At 45.4% G+C, this 7850-nt stretch overlaps 1 long non-coding RNA gene across 1 annotated transcript in view; it reads right to left on the bottom strand.

The window, feature by feature from the left end:
- Positions 1-732: 732 nt before the first annotated feature.
- The window catches only part of LOC109550919 (uncharacterized), an 85562-nt gene continuing 78444 nt past the window's right edge, over positions 733-7850 (bottom strand). The window contains exon 4 of the long non-coding RNA XR_012326664.1: positions 733-7154. This is a non-coding gene — a long non-coding RNA (uncharacterized lncRNA). The remainder of the gene's footprint in view (positions 7155-7850) is intronic.

The raw sequence follows: 7850 nt of genomic DNA, 5'->3' as shown, positions 1-7850 counted from the left end.
AGGGGTGTTACAGGCAGGAGAAAAGCAGCGGACCAAGGCGCACGGGGGAGATGACAGGTGGGCGAGCAACCGCCGGGCAAGATCGTAAAGAGCGACCCGCAGGGTGATGGCGCGGAAACTGTCAACTCCAGCCGTCAACCTGCCAGTGTGGGCCCGGCCGGGGTGCAGGTTGTGCCGCGGCACAGGATAATAAATACAATCAAGATCGCAGCAAATCGCCGCCAGCCTGCTTGACCTCCGCCCTCCAACCGCCAGGAAATAAAGTTAGTGTCTGGTGGGCGCGCGCCCACCGCAAAGGTCCGGAGAGGCCGGGCAGTGCTCCTGCCCGCGGCTCACCTGCTGTCAGAGGCGGCCCGGGCACGGCAGGGAGACGTCCCGGAGCCGGATAGAAACCCCGGGCCGGCGCGTCGGGCCGAGTACCCCGCGCCCTCAGCCCGGCCGCCGCGACCCCCATCCCGGGCTGACTGCTACCCGCCCCCCGCGCCAACCGCCTTCCGTCCAGGCCACCTATTGGGTCCGGGACCCCTAGCCCTCTGCCGGCATCGCCGGGCCCGGGGGCCGCCTTTACCTGCTCTCTGGCTGCCGTCGCCGCCGCACGCTCCGCCTCACCGGGAAAATCCCGAGTCGTAGCCGCTGCCCCTGCCACCGCCGCCGCAAACTCCCCACCCCCGCCCCCTCAGGTAACCCAGGAAACCGGGAACACCACCCTCTCCCTCCCCCCGTCCGGCCCCCGACCCGCTCTCCTGCGCCTGCGCACTTGCCCGCCGGATGCGTCCCGAGCCCCGCCCCTCGCCGGTAGGGCAGCGCCAGCGTCTCAGGCGTGACACGTAGAGCACGGGAGCCAATGAAGAAGGGAGGAGGGCGGGCCGAGCCACTGGGCTGGGGCCGCGGGGTTCCTCCCCGCGCGGGGGAGGCTCTCCTGGTTCTCACTCTCCAAGGGGCTCGCGAGGTGGCTGCGTCGCCCCCTAGGGTGAGCCTGCACAGCTTGAAAAGCACCAAACACATGCGCAGCGTCCTCTCTCTCTGTTCAACACCGACTGTCATCCCGTTCCCCTTGTGTGGCTCCGGAGGATGGGGGTAGAAGAAATACGGGAAGGGGTCGCGAGAGGGAGAAAGGGTTACCCGCGAGGAACCCTGCCCTTCCTTTGGGGCTGGAAAAAAAACAGTTTACAAAGGTTACTGTAGGCTTCTTACAAAACCGGAAAGAGGTTTACGAAGCTACCCTAGAATTAATTCAGCGCAAAGGTGTATGTTTCAACTTAGCCCTTTTAAAACACAGTTGTAGGCAGCGTGGGCTGTCAACGTTGTATGTCTTATAACAGCAGTGCCTCCAGAGGGCGGGAACCCTAGGTTACCTATAAGGATGTTTTAGCTGCATCTTTGACTGTCAGGTCCAGCACACGATTGACAGACTTCTGATGCTGGCAGTTTGGCATTTTAGCGGACACCCCTCGTCACCACTCAGTCACTGAGGCCGGCCTTGCGGTGGAATGTCAAAGGTATTGGGAAAGCGCTTGGGCTTTGAGGTCTGAGGGTCGGGGGTTCAAGTCCTACCTAATACAAAGTACAGCTGACCATTGAACAAGAGGGAAGTTGTTAGGGGCACTGACCCCCTGCTAGTTAAAAATCCTGTATATGGCTTTATAATCAGCCTTCCATCTAATGGATTCAACCAACCTCAGATGGTGTAGTACTGTAAAACAGATTTAGTGAAAAAATTTTGTCTGTAAGTGGACCCGTGCTGTTCATACCTGTTGTTCAAGGGTCAGCTGTATAAGCAATGGTTTACTAATTGACAGGAGCTGCTTTAGAATCAACAACTCCAGTAATTTTTGCATAGGAATCAAGAAATAGAAATAATTCAGGATATTATATCCTAAGGCTGTATACCAAATGCAACTTCCATCTGCCCCAACGACAAACCAAGTAAATAGGTGCCCAGTGATGTGGTTTGAAGGGGCTCTCGGGGAAGATCCTGTACTTTAAAATATCTCCCCACTGACATCTGAAGTGCAACTATTAGCAGTTCATACGTTTGTGCAGAGGTCGCACACTTCCTACAGCAATCTTGTAAAACTGGAATACTCCAGGGATGGGCAACACACGTCCCCAGCAAGTTAGTGAAAGAGATGTTATTCACTTAACAAATATGTAATGGGCACCTACTATGTGCTGGTTACTGTGTGCTAAGTGCCCGAGATGCTTTGGGGAATTTCCCTGAACTCAGAGGAAGCCAAACTTGACATATTTCACAGTTTTACCTATAACCAAACCTACTCTTGTTTATACATCAACTGTCACATACTTATCTCAAAAACACCTCTTTTTTTTCTTTAATGGAAAAAATAAGCCATAGAAGTGTTAAGTAACAAGCCAGTTTCTGTTTCTCTTGAATGGAAAATAATAGATGGTCATGATTTCGTTAAAGTCAAAGAGAACGAAACAAACTTTATACGACAATGGTACACAACCGGCCCTCAAAGTACTATTTTTTGTAAAAGGCACAGAATAATGTCTTTTGTGACTATCTTTTCTCTTCATATCTGAGTTACAAAGTATTTTAACCAAGCTACCATAGTATTGGCTCTGTGCAAGAGTATCTCAAAACGTAGATATTAAGTATACACATTAGATAAAACTTAGTTTAAAATATTTCAAATGAACACACAAAATAATGTGTAATCAAGCACATGCAATAGAAGAAAGAATAAAGAAAAGTAATAAGAGATCTGGAAGGAAGCCCTACTTATGTATTTATCACATACTGGAAAACTTTGTAAGTGGGCAATTCTCCAGATAATTTGACTCTAAAATTAGAAACTAAAAGGAGATTCTAAAATCAAGGTTTTAAAAGGTGCGGTTAATGTATATGTGCATCATTTCACACTGAATTCACCAAAATATGTTAAAATACTTATTTCGTGACTACATGCATATGTAAATCAGACCATGTCACACCTCTGCTCAAAACCCTGCAATGGCTCCCCCTTTCAGGTAAAACCAAAGTCCTTACAATGGGTTGCAGAACTCTGCACCGTCCAGCTCCTCACAACTTCATCTCTTCCTACTCTGCCATCCCGAAGGCACACTGGCGTCTTTACTGTTTACCAAACATTCCAGATACATTCCTGTCCTAAGGCCTTTGCAGTGGCTGTTGCCTTTGCTTGCAATGCGTTCTCCAGATAGCCACATAGAGAACCCCTTTACCTCCTTCCTGTCTTTGCTCAAATTTCATCTTCTCGATGAAGTTTACCTCAACACTGCCCTTAAACCTGAACAAGAAGGGACTCTGCCCTAGGCCCCATACTTAAGTCTCCCTCATGTCACAAATGCCATCTGTTACGAGTGCAATTGATTCCCACTCCCTTGACCACATTCATATGTTGAAGCGCTAACCCATACATGACTCTGGAGACAGAGCCTTAAAGGAGGTAATCAGCCTTTTAATTAAGGTTAAAAGAGGTCATAAGGGGGTGGGGGGCTCATCCAATAGGACTAGTGTCTTTATGAGAAGGGGAAGAGTCACCAGAGCTTTCCACACATGCACAGAGGAAAGGCCATGTGAGGACTCAGTGAGACTGTGGCTGTCTGCAAACCAGGAAGAAAGGTCTCACCAGAAACCAGCCCCACTGGTACCTTGATCTGGGACCCCCAGCCACAAGAACAATGAGAAAATAAATTTCTGTTGTTTAAGCCACCTAGGCTGTAGTATTTTGTTATGGCAACCCTAGCGGTCTAGCATACCCGCCAAAGAACATACGGGTTTTCTGTCAGCTTGGGGTCTGTTGCTGAAGTCTACACTGTGTGATCCTAAACATCATCTTTCTCATTGAACCTATCAGCTTCAAACATTCATATTTTAGCCATTTATTATGTTTATTTTTATTGTCTCCTGCATTTAGACTATAAGCTCCATGAAGGCAGCAACACTTGCTCTGTTTATGATGTATCCCATGTGCCAGAACAGTACCTGGCACATAGTAAGCACTCAGTAAATATTTTTTGAATGAATAGTTTAATTAAGAAGATTTTGTTCAAATTCAAGTAAATATCCAAAGAATAAGTTATTCATACTTTGAGATGAAGTTTGACAACTCTAATGCCTACTGCACTGCACTGGCATAGAAATGGATTTGTAAAGAAGTGGTAGAGGGGATGCAGGGCTGTCATTTCAGGAACAGTAACATGGTCAAAATTATACAGATGGTCCACCTTTGCCTACAGACCAAGTAATTGCTACATTAAAAAATTATAGTTGTAGGGCTTCCCTGGTGGCGCAGTGGTTGAGAGTCCGCCTGCCGATGCAGGAGACACGGGTTCGTGCCCCGGTCCGGGAAGATCCCACGTGCCGCGGAGCGGCTGGGCCCGTGAACCATGGCCGCTGAGCCTGCGCGTCCGGAGCCTGTGCTCCGCAACTGGAGAGGCCACAACAGTGAGAGGCCCGCGTACCAAAAAAAAAAAAAAAAAAAATTATAGTTGTATAAATTTAGTTTGGGAGTGCTTTACTTTATTAGGATGTATATGGATCTTCAAAAAACATGCTTTTTAATAGGTACCTTGAAACTTTATTGAAGAAGTCAATTCATAATTAATGTCTCCACTAGGTTACAAGTAACATCCACTCTTTTTTGCAAAGCTTATCAGAGTAGGTTTTGTTTGTTTGTTTGTTTGTTTGTTTTTTACCGTAGGGGCCTCTCAACGCTGTGGCCTCTCCCATTGCAGAGCACAGGCTCCGGACGCGCTGGCTCAGCGGCCATGGCTCACGGGCCCAGCTGCTCCGCAGCATGTGGGATCTTCCCGGACCGGGTCACAAACCCTTGTCCCCTGCATTGGCAGGCGGACTCTTAACCACTGCGCCACCAGGGAAGCCCGAGAGTAGGTTTTAATAAGATTCTTTTATGTACTTTTCTCTACTAAATCACTGATAACATTTTAAATCCCCCAAAATACGTATACTTTACTTTAAAACTCTTATGACATTGCATTAAAAGACTGGTAAACAGCAAAAAAAAATTTGTGGGAAGATCTTTTCAACCAGCTAAAAGCGTTAAAACAACCCAGATGTTCCCTTCTTTGCTGTGGAAAGTTCATACTGAGTGTGTCTTAGTGTCCTACATTCTCGCTTGCCATTTCTTATTTTTATAGTTGATATTTGTCTGTCTTAATTCCCAATATATTCCTGTGGTAAACAAGTTTCTGATTAACTTTGAGCTATGAGCTGCGTGAGCTGTTTATTTTGGAAGAGAACACTAAGTCTATCCTATACAACAGACAGGCTAAGAAGTGGAAGGAAATTAAGAAATGTGATCATAAGAAATGCATGTTTGCTATCCATTCCTGTTTAAAAGCCAAGAGCCCAGGGGATCAGAGCAGATTAAAAATTCATAAGAACACTCTAAATCTCATGGTAGCTCATTCAGAGGACCAGAAAAACAAAGAAACAGTTCACGGTATCAGCAAGTTCACAGAACAGAAGATTACTTGACCAGTTCAAAGCAAGAGTTGGAAAGGGTCAGTCAGGTTCAAAGTAAGGAACAGGTAAAGATTTTATACATATATATGTGTGTGTGTGTGTGTGTGTGTGTTTCACTGCCTACTCAAAGAAACCTGTGCTACATAAGAATATTCTTAATGCACATTTTCTCTATAATTTCATGCATGCCACTAGTTTGGACCACTTCAGAAAATGTCTCTGATTCTACCTAACACCACAAATGGAATCCACTAGTGAGATTGTAACACTGATGCCTTATTTCAGGCCTTCATTCAATTACTGACTCTTTTCTGTGTACTTGCAATGTTTGAGGCTTTGGGATATAGAGGTAGATAAAAGACATTCTATTATGGAGAACAGTATGGAGGTTCCTTAAAAAACTAAAAATTGAGTTACCATATGATCCAGCAATCCCACTCCTGGACATATATCCAGTGAAAACTATAATTTGAAAAGATACATGCACCCCAATGTTCATAGCAGCACTATTTACAATAGCCAAGAAATGGAAGCAACCTAAATGTCTATCGACAGATAAATGGATAAAGAAGATGTGGTATATATACATACAATGGAATAATAGCTGTAAAAAAGAATGAAATAATGCCATCTGCAGCAACATAGACGGACCTAGAGATTACCATATTCAGTGAAGTAAGTCAGAGAAAGACAAATATATAATTATCAATTATATGTGGAATCTAAAAAAATGATACTTATTTACAAAACAGAAATGGACTCACAGACATAGAAAACAAACTTGTGGTTACCAAAGGGGTAGCAGGAGGGTGAGGGGGGAGATAAATTAGGAGTTTGGGATTAACAGATACACACTACTGTATATAAAATAGGTAAACAACAAGGACCTACTGTATAGCATGGGGAACTATACTCAGTATCTTGTAATAACCTATAATGGAAAAGAATCTGAAAAAGAATATACAAATATATGTACATGAATCACTTTGCTGTACACTTGAAACTAACACAATATTGTAAATTAACTTTAATTTTTTAAAAAAGACATTCCAAGACTATTGGGAACTCCAGACAAGTAAACAAGCAATTACAGTGGATGGTGATGACTGTGTCACGCACAGGGATCCCTGAGGCACTGTGGAGGGACGTCCAACCCCACCTCTGGGATCAGAAAAGACATCTTGGAAAAGCTGACTCTAGACTTCAGACTTAAAGGCCTCAGCAGGCTTCAGGCAGGCCAATTTTTCCTAACTGCTTTTAGTGCCCCCAATCTAGGACACAATTTTTAAAATGAGATCAATGTAGTGAGTTTTTCCGCAAAGCTGAGTTTATTCAAATCAAAAGATTGTCCTCTAGTATTCCGAAACTATGCCCTTCCTACTTTTTGGGAATTTAAATCACCTTTCTTTATGATATGGCAAGCAGAGCCATGGATATGTTTAATGGCCTTTCTTGACCAATTAAATGGCAATAAAAAGTTGGCAAGCTGGCTGGTCCCTGAAAGAGTTTATTGTTTTGCTCTTTATTTTTACTTTTTGGCAGCAGTCTATAAAATCCATGTGTCCAGAAACCAGGCTGGGTCAGCAGGGAGTTCTCGGCCCATATGCTCCTCCTCAGACCAGCGGCACCAGCATGTGAGAAATGCAGAATCTCAGGCCGCGCCCCAGACTCAGAGTCACACCTGGCATTTCAACGAGATACTCAGGTGATTTCTATGCACATTAAAGTTTAAGAAGCACTCTTTTAGGAGGGGAAAGAGCATGCGTAAAAACTGGTGAGAGAGCAGACGTAGAGAACAGACTTGTGGCTGCCGAGTGGGGCAGGAGACGGAGTGGGAGTTTGGGGTTAGCAGATGCAAACTATTACATATAGACTGCATAAACAACAAGGTGCTACTGTACAGCACAGGGAACCATATTCAATACCCTGAGATAAACCATAATGGAGGGCTTCCCTGGTGGCGCAGTGGTTGAGAGTCCACCTGCCGATGCAGGGAACACGGGTTCGTGCCCCAGTCAGCGAAGATCCCACATGCCGCGGAGCGGCTGGGCCCGTGAGCCATGGCCACTGAGCCTGCGCGTCCGGAGCCTGTGCTCCGCAACGGGAGAGGCCACAACAGTGAGTGGCCCGCGTAATGCAAAAAAAAAAAAAAAAGTATGCATTATCTCTTTTATCAACTAATAGGAAAAGAATATCCCAAGTGAGTGTGACAGACAAGCCAGCACACAATCGAATACAGTAGTCTTCCCCATGTTCCTTAACTCCCAGTGCCTATCGTTATTTTTGTAATTTGTTTGTCTTCTCAAATATACTTTGAGTTCAGTAAGTTGTGAGGACTGCATTTTAGCATTCTGTATTCCCAAGTGCCTGAGACAGT

The sequence above is a fragment of the Tursiops truncatus genome, chromosome 16, assembly GCF_011762595.2.
Source record: "Tursiops truncatus isolate mTurTru1 chromosome 16, mTurTru1.mat.Y, whole genome shotgun sequence".
Classification (NCBI taxonomy): domain Eukaryota; kingdom Metazoa; phylum Chordata; class Mammalia; order Artiodactyla; family Delphinidae; genus Tursiops; species Tursiops truncatus.
This window is presented reverse-complemented; position numbering and strand designations above follow the sequence as displayed.